The following is an 11,723-nucleotide window of genomic DNA, read 5'->3' on the forward strand; positions in this document are numbered from 1 at the left end:
TTTTTTTTTTTTTTTTTTTGCCACCAACTACAATCGGACCACTTATTTCTGAGCGTGTGTCATGTCTCCAGGAATATCAGACTTTCAGGCACACGCACACACCCACATATATGAGGCCTGCATTGATTAATAGACTCTTCTTCAGAGTAATTTGTGCAGCATTTTGAAGAATCTAAAAGATGAGAATAGAACAAGTTAAATGACCAGTTTAGTTGGCCAAACAGAAGAGATAAGTTCTGAAATATTACTGGATTTCAGGTGAAAAATCACATGCATTTATTATAGAGCTCTAAGTTAGACCACTTGGGATGGATATTTGGGGACGCCTACATATATATATATATACTTCCATGCGTAAAATTGTGTCAGACTGGAGATCTCCTTACTAGAGTTGTGGAAAAGCGAATGCCGGGAATCCAAACTGAATCCCAGAAATCTAAGTCATAATTTCATCCATTTGTTTCAAATTCCTCAAGTCTATTCTAGTTCATTTTTTTATTGTATGTATTCTTCTTCCAGCCAGAGCAGTGACAGAAAGCCTGCGCGTCATCGCTCCATCACACGCACAAGATGTCTTTATGCCTAAGTAACAAGTGCCCTGCACATTTATACCACAGAACATTAAATTTACCGCATCGACGCTGACAGCGAGCTGTGAATCGTCGGAAGCAACAGACGCACATCTGCGCAAAAACATGCATCAGCATCCTAATTCTTGTTTCGAACATTAAAAAAAAGTCTATTTAAAAAAAAAAAAGAGAGAGAGAGAAAAATCCCAAGCGTATAGACGGTGTGTGTATGCTATGGCTGCAGGGCAGGTTCTACGTAGCGTTACGATATATAACTCTTCTGTCTCATAGAGGGGGGGAAAAATAGAAAGTCGTATATCTAAATGCGACCGCCAGTTTCCATGCATCCTCCTGAATCGCTCAGCTCAGCACACACAGACAGCCCCAAGTATCTTTAAAATGACTCACCTGCTTTGCCGAGGTGAAAATCTCCCCATGTCTTTCTTAGAATTCAAAAAAAAAAAAGAGAAAGAAGAAAAAACCGGGACTATGTTTGACCGTCTCGGGATCTTCACTTGCAGTTGTAGTCAGTGTACTCCAAATATCCTTGTATTCTGCACAAAGCTTATGTTTTTAGGGAATAACCTTCCTGCGAAGCGATCATTGTCCTCTCTCTGCTCTCACGCTAACGGATTCCCACGCCATTAAGGCAATGTTCTTAGTTTTATATATTTTTTTTAATTATTATTATTATTTCGTTGTTGTTTTTACTCCAGCGGGAAGCTCCCCTTCAAGTCCTGGTGCGTTTTGACGCTTTCGCCTTGACTCTTCTCAGGCTCAGCGCGAGCACCGCGGGATCGCGCCGCGCATTCCCGAGCGGAACGTTGTGCGGGAGCGCCAACCGGAGACGGAGAAAGAGAGAGTTACTAGGTAACCAAGGGCACTCGCATCATACGTGAAAAGGAGCGGACGATTTATGCCACCCAGCTATCCTCTACCCATCTGCTTCCGTCTCCTTTGACTACTCGTCAAATACAACCTTGTTTTATTACCCCAAAGGGTGACTCTTTAGTGTCTCCCGCGAATGACCCAATCCTCGGCGGAAGCAAAGTTTAAAATGAAGATTAAATTCTGATGGGGTATTTACAAAGATGACAGTTATGGTCGGGAAGGAGGCTTGTTTTTTTTTATTGGGCTGCGGAAAATTAATGAATGAACAGGGAGAGTCCTACTTGCTGAGCGGGCGACTCGGAATCCTAATAAGTGTGACGATAAATGCTGTGCCTCATCTTACCTCCCTGTGATAAATAACGTTTAAGAGATAGCGACGAAGTTTCCAAACCGAAATACAGCGCCTTTCAAAGGTATTTAATACCCTTAGAGGTTTCTCACATTTTATCACATTAGAACCACAAACCTCGGCGTTTTATTTCGATGATGTGACGGTCAAAAGTGTGATGTGTGCGTGTTAGTATTCAGCCCGGTTTACACTGTTACCCCTAAAAATCACCCAAGGCAACCAGCTGTCTTCAGAAGTCACCTAATTAGTAGGTGGAGTTTCCTGTGTGTACTTCTGTTCCAGTATAAATTCAGCTTTTCTGTCGAGGCGTCAGAGGTTTGTGAGAAAACAAACACCATCATGAAAACCAAGGGACACGCTGGACGGCGCAGGAATAAAGTTGTGGTGAAAATGTATCGTAGAGTTTGGCCATGAAGCAACCATGCAGCCTTGGGGCAACAGCACTAATTAAGTGAAAATGCCATCCTGAGCAGTGAGCCATGTAGCTCAATTAAAAAAAAAAAAAAAAAAACACCACTGATTGTGAGCTATAAGTTTGCTGTGTTTGTTGAGTTTTCATGTCCTGTTCCTGTAAGTGTTTTGGTTTTCATTCAAACCAAAATATGTCCTATATCATCATGACAATGCTTGTTTATTCCTTAGTTTGTTTTGATCAAATTTTACAATTTACTATGTAAAATTGACTCTTTAGGAATTTAAATAAAACCATATAATGTTATTCCCTCATCAGAAACATACATGGACTTCTGTTTTGATTCTTTAACCGATGTTTAAGAAATCCTTGAAATTCCTGTGGCAGGTATTTGGGGGGTGAGGGTGGGGGCGGTGATTGCTCCCTCAAGGCATCTCTTATTCCTAGGAGCTGCAGTCTCCAGCTGACCTTTCACCTCACAGAGCACACATCGCCCGGGTCTTCCCCACTCAGCTCCTCCAGACTAGCGGCAGCAGCAATTAGCAAACACCTGGTGGAACTGCACATCTGCTGAGCTTATACAAGCTACTTCTCAGTTGTAAATGGCATAATGGACGAGCATTGTTGTGATGACATCTTGAAGGAAGAGAGACAGAAAGCGCAGGAGTTTCTTAAAGGGACAGAGGCCAATTTGAAGTCAAATTTCTTTCGTGTAATGTTTGATATTAATTGCATTTGTATAACATCTGACGGCAACAGAGTTACTTGATTGTGCTATAAAAATGGCACAATGTACCTGGAAAAATACTGCCTCTTTAATTTATTGTAATTATTTATGTGCTTTAATCTATCTGATGCACAAAAATTAGCTCGGGCATGTGTTTTAGACTGTCTTATTAAAATGCTGAAATAACACAAACAACCTTTTTTTTCATGTACTTAGTCTATTAAGCTTCAGTCTATTTATCAGGATGCTATTTTACACAAAATGCTGATCCTTAAGTGCAGTTTTGAACAGCCTGAATGCAAACAAAGCACCTTTTTAAGCTAATAAAACCATTAAAATATACATGTCACCAGGCCTCTTGTAAATGGAGTCAAGCAGAGAAAGATTCAGTATTTACAGCAAGCTTTTTCAAATATTTTATTCTTAGTTCCAATCACTTAAAGCCAATTTAGTGTTCTAGAACAAAAAAAAAAAACATCCATACAACAGGTTATGCCACGACTGTGGAGAGATCCTGTAATTATAGAACAGCAAGGGGTGGACGCCACAGTGGCTCTTTTTCTTTTGACATTCAAATCAAACGGCAATCATACATATAAAAGAGGCAGAAAAAACTGATGTCGGCCATGCTGTTGTTAGACAAGACGCTGGGGAGGGGGAAAAAAAAACACACATGAATAACATAAAATGGTAGCAGTGAAAGGGGTATCTGTGGTGGTCTTACTCTTATTGAGCTGCACCACTGCGACATGAAGTGCGTACTAAGCTTTACAAGTCCAGTCATCACAAGGGCAAGGATTTTTTTTTTCTACTCTCTCAAGGGATATCAACCCAGCGACAAACAGAAGAATGCTTACCCAGAGGCAACTGGAGGAGGTACTTCAAAACTGGGAGTCATCTTATGTAAAAGGAGTCAGTAAGAGGATCACAATCACAAAAAAAATGTCACAAATTGCCTCTTAAAGGATATTGTGTATGTCATCTCAGCAGTGTTAATATCAATTTGAAAGTTATGAGGATTGGTTCTAGACTGGGAAGGTAACCAAAGGCAACAGACTGAAAAGAATAAAAGGGGGATGGCTATGAAAGAACAAAATATTGGACAGCAAAGCTCAAACCTGTCAAGTGCGGTACAGTCAAGACGGGGATACAAAAAGGAAAAGACAAATAAATACGACAGGTCAGCAGGACGGAAGAGTCAGCAGAATAGTGAAAAGGACAAGTGCCATCCTGATGAACAGGGCTGTATATCAATAAAGAGTCATTTAAACTGGAAGAAAGAAGTCCTCGGTGTTAGCGGCGAAGTTTTCTTGCTTACGCAGCGACGATTGAGTCTTCTGAAAGTGACCGCACCACTGACACCGGAAAGAAAAAAAACAAACATTATCAAAGCTGGAATCTGAATGAAATTTATTCTCTTCTTTTGGTATAGTTAATTACAGATGGACAGGGTGGATTTGATCGCAGCAGAGATCATTGTAATGAACATTTGTGATATTTAGAACGTTTAACTTAACGGTGATGCAGTGCTTTGGTGAAAATTGTTATTGTTGTGCCAAGACTCAATGTACGAATTGCTTCTTCGTCTTGCCCAGACGGGGATGTGGGGGTAAAAATAAAACGAGCTGGCTCACGGTTGCTCTTTGATATGATTTTAATTGACTTTTATTTTCAGTTATAGAGCTGAATTTGTTGGGCCACATTTCGTAGACAATTGTGAAATGTTCATGTGTCTGAAACTTGACACAGAGTCGAAGAAAGTGACTTGTTAACTATTCTCGTGCAGAGCCGTTGTCTCTCTAGTCATGTTCTTCCATAAAAACGTGTTCACCAAGACAAAGACATTAACCACATTTTAACAGCTTAGGGTTTTTTTTTTTAAGACGACAAAGCTGTGAACGTAAATTCCTGAAAAACAATTAGTACTGCATCCATTTTGTTTCTTTCCTGATCAGTGTGAGAGAGAAAGAGAGAGAGAGAGATTGTGGCTAGCGTTTAAATCGCACCACTGGTCTTAAAATAGCCTGATATCTTAACAATAATGTGGATAATTTGAGCGGCAAAGCAGAGAAGAACACTAATTTGGTAGGCAGATTGAAGCTCGCCCACAGCCTAATTGCACCACCCTACATAAAAACATAATTAGTCTAATTGCCACACTTTTAACCAACTTGAGCGTCTTCTTATGTGGCTAAAACGTTCTTGCTGGTTTTCCGTCTGCACAGTTTTATTTCCTAATTCTTTTGTTTCTCCGCATCTCATTAAACGATGGGGGCATAACAAATCCGCTGGCTTATTAAACTCGTTTTGTCATGATAAACTTGCACTGTGCTCTGCTGCGACTGTCAGCCATGGATCAATCTCCTAACAAGGAAACGGCGAAAAAGTAAAGAGGCGCTCTGTGGTCAGCTCTCTGTCATTTGCCAGAAGCTCGCTTTGTCGTGGGAGTGGGTCTGTTCGTCTGACGTTCATCACGTTGTTCTTGATGATGAGTTATCGCAGAAAGCAAAGGGATGCTAAGGCGTCGCTCGACAACACCCAGAACTCTTTGCCCCACGCGAGAGTCTTGGCTGAATGGCATATTTGTAGCCAGCAGGCATTCGCTTATTCAAATCCCAGGTTAAAAGATCTTGTTAGGCTAATTTTGTAATATTAAAATAAATATTTAGATCGATGACAAATGACCTATTGTGTTGATTTATATTTCTGTTTACATCTTTCGATACAAAGTTCTAGATATCTGATGATTTGAGGTCACGCTTGTGTTATTTTATTATTATTATTATTATTATTATTACTATTATTTGTAGGCCTGTAGGCACTATATGCAAACCTAGCAATAAAGGTTATCACTGTACACACTGCCTGTGCCTGGATCTTGTTATGCCTGTGGCTGTAATGAAAAAAAAATATTTTATACCATTTATCTTCATCGTCGCTTTTCTGTGCATGTCCACGGCGGGGCCCTCTCTCCACCTTCCTGACATTTATATGAACTGTTAATAATGACACATTGGCCCGAGTGGTAAATGACTCAATTTTCACATGCGGAGATATTGTGAAACAATTCTTTGTGTTTTTAAAGTGGATTTGCACATCTGATGAATTTCACTTTTCCCCTGGAAGCTCCAATTTAAGAAATCTAATAAAGCTATTACAATCAATGTCCATTATGAAATGATTTTCACAAGTGGCCCAAACCTGAGTAAGGTGAAAATCCTTGCTTCAAGAAGTTAATGGATCGGGTAAAAAAAAGGATTTAGTGCAGTCAGGTGAATTTAAATGTTGATTTTTCTTTTTAAATATAGCATGATATTGAATTGGTGGTGAGATGTGGAGAGGATCGAGTGCAGATGGAAGCACTAAAAGGAGATGCATTTGCACTGTTATAAACACTCCTAATGGTGAAACAAGTGATCATGACCCTGTCATAAATCTTTGAGGCTTCTACTGAGATACTGTCTATTGTTCAGCCTAAAGTCTGCATGCAAAATGGATGCACGGTGCAGTGCTTTTTCAGGTGGCCACAGTCCATAGAAAAAATATCAGGGCTTTGATCAAAGATGAGCCTGAAATTACCTGATTAGACTCATGCACCAAAATAAGCCATGCGCAGTGCAAATAACCCCACTGTGGGGCACATTACTGGAAACAAGAATTCGTGCCCCCAATGTTTTGTTCAAGAACATGGAGGAATATTTTGAGTCCTGCTCTAACCTCGGGGGAAAATGTGTCTTGGTACTCGATGCTCACATGCGACTCTATCAGTGCCGGAAACATGTATTTATACGGCAGAGATTCTAACATATTAACTTCGGTTAATTAATTACTAAGATTTAAATGCATTAAGATTTGTAATGCAATTAATATTTTTTTAAACGTACAGAAGTCCCGAGTTCATCTTCCCTTCAACTTTGAGGACCCCTCGGCGCCCCTTAGTGGTCCACCAGGAGGTCACTTTGAAAAATGCTGTTCTACGCCATTGTAACTAACCACAGTAAAAGAAATACCTTCATATCTAGCAAGATTTTTGTGTCTCTTGGCCAGTGTTTTTGATCATTAATCTTAAGTATTTCTCATACTGTAATGCCAAATATTTTGCTGAAAATGGCAGCTTTTATGTTGGAAAATTACTTCCCATGCACACCAATTTTGCAGCCAACATCGCAAATTAACAATCAATATTACTCAATAGCATGCTCAATGGCGTTAGTACATATCGAAATATGCAGAATTTTATTTGACCATTTCCTATATTATTAATAAAATACAGATACAAATAAACAGGGGGAAAAATCTGTCATATTAAAACAAATGACTCATGCTTTCATTTTTTATTTTTTCAAGCTGACATCACTTATTTTACTTCAACCTCCTACAGATTAATTAAGATCCTCTGTTTTCCCTCATTTGTTTACGCTCGGATGAGCCGAGTGCTTCTGTCAGTTCTGTCGGCAACAGATGTCCAGTGCAAAGAATTACACTGTCCTCATATGGGTGCCACGAAATAATTCCTGCTTCATTTTGAGTGATTAGCAGGTTTCTCCCTCCCTCCTTCCTCTCTTGTAATTGCAGGATTACTCCAAAGACTTGTATGTCTGTCATCGCTTGATTAACTTTCAAAGCACCTTTTGTGTTATTCACCCTCTGGTTTGAAGATTAAAAATTTTGAGTGAGTACAGGGCAGATGTTGCATGACATAAATTAATGCAACATTACATCCAATACTGAGTGTATGATAACCTTGTATTTCACTAATAGGGCTTTTAGTTTATTGTCTTTGTATTTTAACTCCAGGGGATGTCAGACAGCCAGAACGACGCAGACAGACAGAATCTCTTCTTTTTTTTTTTTTTTCCCCCCAACATCTGAACACCCCAGGATATTCAAACATTGAATATCCTGCGTCGTTCAAGCAAGGATTAAATATTAGTGGAAGTAATGAGAAATTGTGATTTCCTCATTAGAAGCTACAGGGGGAGTTTATATATGCAAAGTTAATGATAATAATAATACTAATAATAATAATAATTTTGCAGACTTTTACAGTAGCGCTACACTTCATCATAACTGGTCTCAAAGTTTATGTACAGATCTCATCTTCATCCCTCTGTGTATACAGTTTCTTCAGTTTCATCATTTCTCAACATAAACATCCATTTCCAGCCAGAGTCTGACTGCTTTTTTTTTTTTTTTTTTTTTTTTTGGGGTTTCCGAACACATTTATGGTATTTTGAGACCTTCTCCACTTGTCGTGATTGGATCTCAGGTAGAGGCTGATTACAAAGTAGTCTCAAAAATCAGCAGATCTCACTGGGATGCCAATAGTCGAGCAAATAAAGAGTTTTAATCAAGCTGCTGAAGCATGCTCCTAATACCAATGTTTACATCAGGCACAGTTTTTGCTGGTTTTAATGTTTACCGCCACACGTCATTTATTAGCTCACGCGCTTTTCTGTATGGTATTCTTAAAGGCATTATCAGGCGAAAGGGTTAGTCACAGCATGTGTCGCTGCCCAGGGTGGGAGAAGGATTTACGGATATTTTTGCCAAGTGCCTGAGGCTAGGCTGATCTTTTCCTCGCGCAAGTCCAACAGAAAGCTAAATCTGACATGGAAAATCTATTGTACACAGATGACTGTGCTGTTCCAATCATCATACCTCTCGTGAGTGGCTTCTGGAAAACAAAGTAGCTCAGGGAACAAAAGGTTGTGAAAAATCGGTAACGCTTGGATGTTTGCGACCGACGTGTTTTTCCAAGTCGTCATCAATGGATGCCGCTTGTGAAACTCCCCCAATTTCCCTGTTTGCTGTTAGTCTGTTTATCCTAAAGTGATACTTGACTAAACTGTGCAATAGGCAAAAAGCAGCTAGACAAGAGCTTGGCTCTCATACTCAGATTTCCATATTTATTGCTTGAAATCCTGCAGGGAGTTCAACTGAATGCCAATCGTAGAGCTGACTCACTAATGCAAGTATGTATCTGCAGTCTGAGCCCTGCTACAGATCCCGTGCTGTACAGCACTTGATTGATTCAAACCTGCATTTAAAGCTCAGCATTATAGTATACAGTAAGTAGCTCGCTCAAACTACGAAAGAGTTCGCCGTCTCCCACTTTCCTGTACATTATAAGGCCCGCACAGCAATTAGAAACTTGACTAGAACCATTTCAAAATGTAGAAGTTGTTTTGTATGACGTAGTGTACTGAAAATGTAAAAAAAATAAATAAAAAAAGTGCAATTTTTGTAACTTAGTTGAAGTTTCAGTTGGTAAGATAAAAGGATGAAATTTAAGTTATGGATGTTTTCTTCCTTTTCTGATCTTTTCAGATGGTGACTCGAACACCATAGCATCTCTTAGCTTCTTCAAACTTTAAAAGACATTTTAAATCTTTAGTATGCTTATTTTAACACTAAAGTTCGAAGCTTCTCTTCCTCTGCAGACCTTTAATTTGCTGGTCATAAGCTGCTTGAGACCTACCCTGCATGGGCAAACACACAGGCAGTCAGTCCTCTGTCAGTGTGAGCAAAGTTCCAGGTTTTTGCTTCACTGAATAACCTCTCCTGCATTGGCTTTAAGGGCTTTAACAAGGGGATCAATATAATCTTAGTGCATATAGGTTGGTTTCTACCCAGATAAAGAGCTTTACAAACTTTTTTTTTTTTTTTCAGCTCGCAAGTTATACGTTTCACTGCATGATTTACCTCAGTTTGTTTTGGACTTGTGATTTATCTCCATAAGAGCAGCAAACAGGGGATGAAGAAGATGAAGGCAGTTGCAGACAGTCGGGTTGCTCTGCCCACATGCATCACACACACGGGCTCACAGAACCAAGTGGCCAGGGTTGCACCAACACAAAATCAGGCTCCTGAAAAGTCAAATAATCGTAAAAAAAACAAAACATTTTTGAATAAAAATGTGCAAAGCATGTTAAGTAGACATAAGCAGTACAAAAGTAACACATTTGATCAAAAAAAAAAAAAAAATAGAAAAACATAAATCTTCTCCAGTGTCCTCTCCAGATTTTCTGGTTTTAATAAATTCCTCGTCGTGAATTTTCCTCAGGAAAACAAAATCTGTCATAATTATATGGGTCATTTCCCCCCGTAAAGTCGGACCTTTTCTAAAATGTCATTCACAGCCTCAGCTTATGGAAAATTGCAAAAGAAAAATAAAAAAATAAAAAAAGGAATGAAATTAATAGGGATACAAAATTAAAAAAATAATAACACTCAGCATAACGTGTTGCCGCTGAAGCTGGATGTGTTACGTCCGTATGTTGTATCCACTGTCCCACATGCGCTGTTGAGCAAAGTCTTTCGGATGCGGTGTTACACACTGTTAGTATGAACTGCAAGTCAATTACAATGCCACAGTTATTCTGAATGGGCTAAGGATCGTGGCATCTTAAGATATTAGTATGCCAACGCATTTAAAGGCCAATTTCATTGTGCATGCCTCTGGAACAAACCCCTCAGAGAATTTGCATCTCAACAGAATATCACTTTTCACTGCCTTCTTGAATCTGCATGCCACTGATGCTCACACTTTCTATTTCCCAGCCTGGATTCGTAATCACTTTAGTGTCAAATTGTCTCCAATCAACTGTAATGAGACAAAAAAAAAAAAAAAACAGAAAACTTTTATTCTTTTTATACCTTTTCTTTGTATTATTCCTTTGAGGAACTTTTGTTTGTTTGTTTTTGAGAGTTTGCATACTTGTTTTTTCAAGGGGTTTTAGGTGATGCACTGTTTGATAATACAATCCCGATTGAACAGAAAAACAGCAGGATCGAAACGTAGCCGTCTTCTCTGTTCAGACGTCGTGTTTAGCGGTTGTCACTGAACTTGTTAGTGGAAATTACTATAAAGCTCAGTCATATACCCAGAGCAGACCACAATGTTTTCATTTATTATTGTTAGTAATGACAGCTGGGGACGCTTGGCGCCCTGCTTCATCACAGTGGGAACTAATTAGCGGGTTGGCTGATGTCAGGGCTGCAGCCAGATGAGCCCAGGCAAGGTTAAGAAGACGGGAGTAAAATTCACTTTTTACTGCCTCTTTTTTTTTTTTGTCTGCAAAAGTTCATTTTGACATTTAATTAATTCAAATCATCCGCTCTCCATAGAAACTATTAATTAATGATCAGCGCAATAGACCTGCACACATAGTCATGCTGAATAGTTAACAATACAGTGCCTTGTTAAAGTATCCGTGCACCTGATTTTTCCACACTTTAATCAGGTCTCATTTTATTTCTTGAGGGGAATTTTATGATGTAGAAAACAGCAAGTAGTTGCAAATACGAAGGGTAAGATCCAAGTTTATAACTACCCCCAAATAGAGCAGCCCACGTTTGTAGTCAAACTTCTTTTAAGCTTCTCAGCATGTTTTTTTTTTTTTTTTTTTTTCTTTTATTGACTTGTGTGAGTTGCTCCTTGAACTTTATGGTGCTGGTTGTTCACTGCAAGACTAACTTCTAAATTTTTTATAAAAAAAAAAATAAATAAAAAAAAAAGAAAAAAAACAGAAAATAAACATAACAAAACCTTATTCTCCCGATGTGACGCTGTAATCCCACTGTGGATTACTATCTGTTTTTCAGCTTTCCTTTGTTTAACATGTGCCAGTGTTTTCAGTTCAAAAGTTTTTTAATGTGTTTGGCTAGTGGATTCTTGCTACACAACACACCTACAGCTCATAACATTTAGTGTAGTGTTGACAAAAGTTGCAGCTCTGCTCGCCGGAGCCTCATTTATTTCAATGCTCCAGG

At 39.0% G+C, this 11,723-nt stretch overlaps 1 protein-coding gene and 1 long non-coding RNA gene across 5 annotated transcripts in view; both read right to left on the reverse strand.

Annotated features, from left to right (window-relative positions):
- LOC106947083 (neuroligin-3-like) overlaps positions 1-1,486 on the reverse strand; it is a 70,606-nt gene extending 69,120 nt beyond the window's left edge. The window contains exon 1 of one of the 4 annotated variants that reach the window (XM_015031872.1): positions 978-1,486. The gene's annotated coding sequence lies outside the window, so the exon portion shown is untranslated. The remainder of the gene's footprint in view (positions 1-977) is intronic. The other 3 variants (XM_015031874.1, XM_015031873.1, XM_015031875.1) reach the window with 3 other exon arrangements.
- Positions 1,487-3,414: 1,928 nt separating this feature from the next.
- LOC106947081 (uncharacterized) overlaps positions 3,415-11,723 on the reverse strand; it is a 41,725-nt gene continuing 33,416 nt past the window's right edge. The window contains exons 2-3 of the long non-coding RNA XR_001424901.1: positions 9,654-9,817; positions 3,415-4,303 (exon numbers count right to left, since the gene is read on the reverse strand). This is a non-coding gene — a long non-coding RNA (uncharacterized LOC106947081). The remainder of the gene's footprint in view (positions 4,304-9,653; positions 9,818-11,723) is intronic.

Source organism: Poecilia latipinna, unplaced genomic scaffold (assembly GCF_001443285.1).
Source record: "Poecilia latipinna isolate Pla-1442-1.1 unplaced genomic scaffold, P_latipinna-1.0 Scaffold222, whole genome shotgun sequence".
Classification (NCBI taxonomy): Eukaryota; Metazoa; Chordata; class Actinopteri; order Cyprinodontiformes; family Poeciliidae; genus Poecilia; species Poecilia latipinna.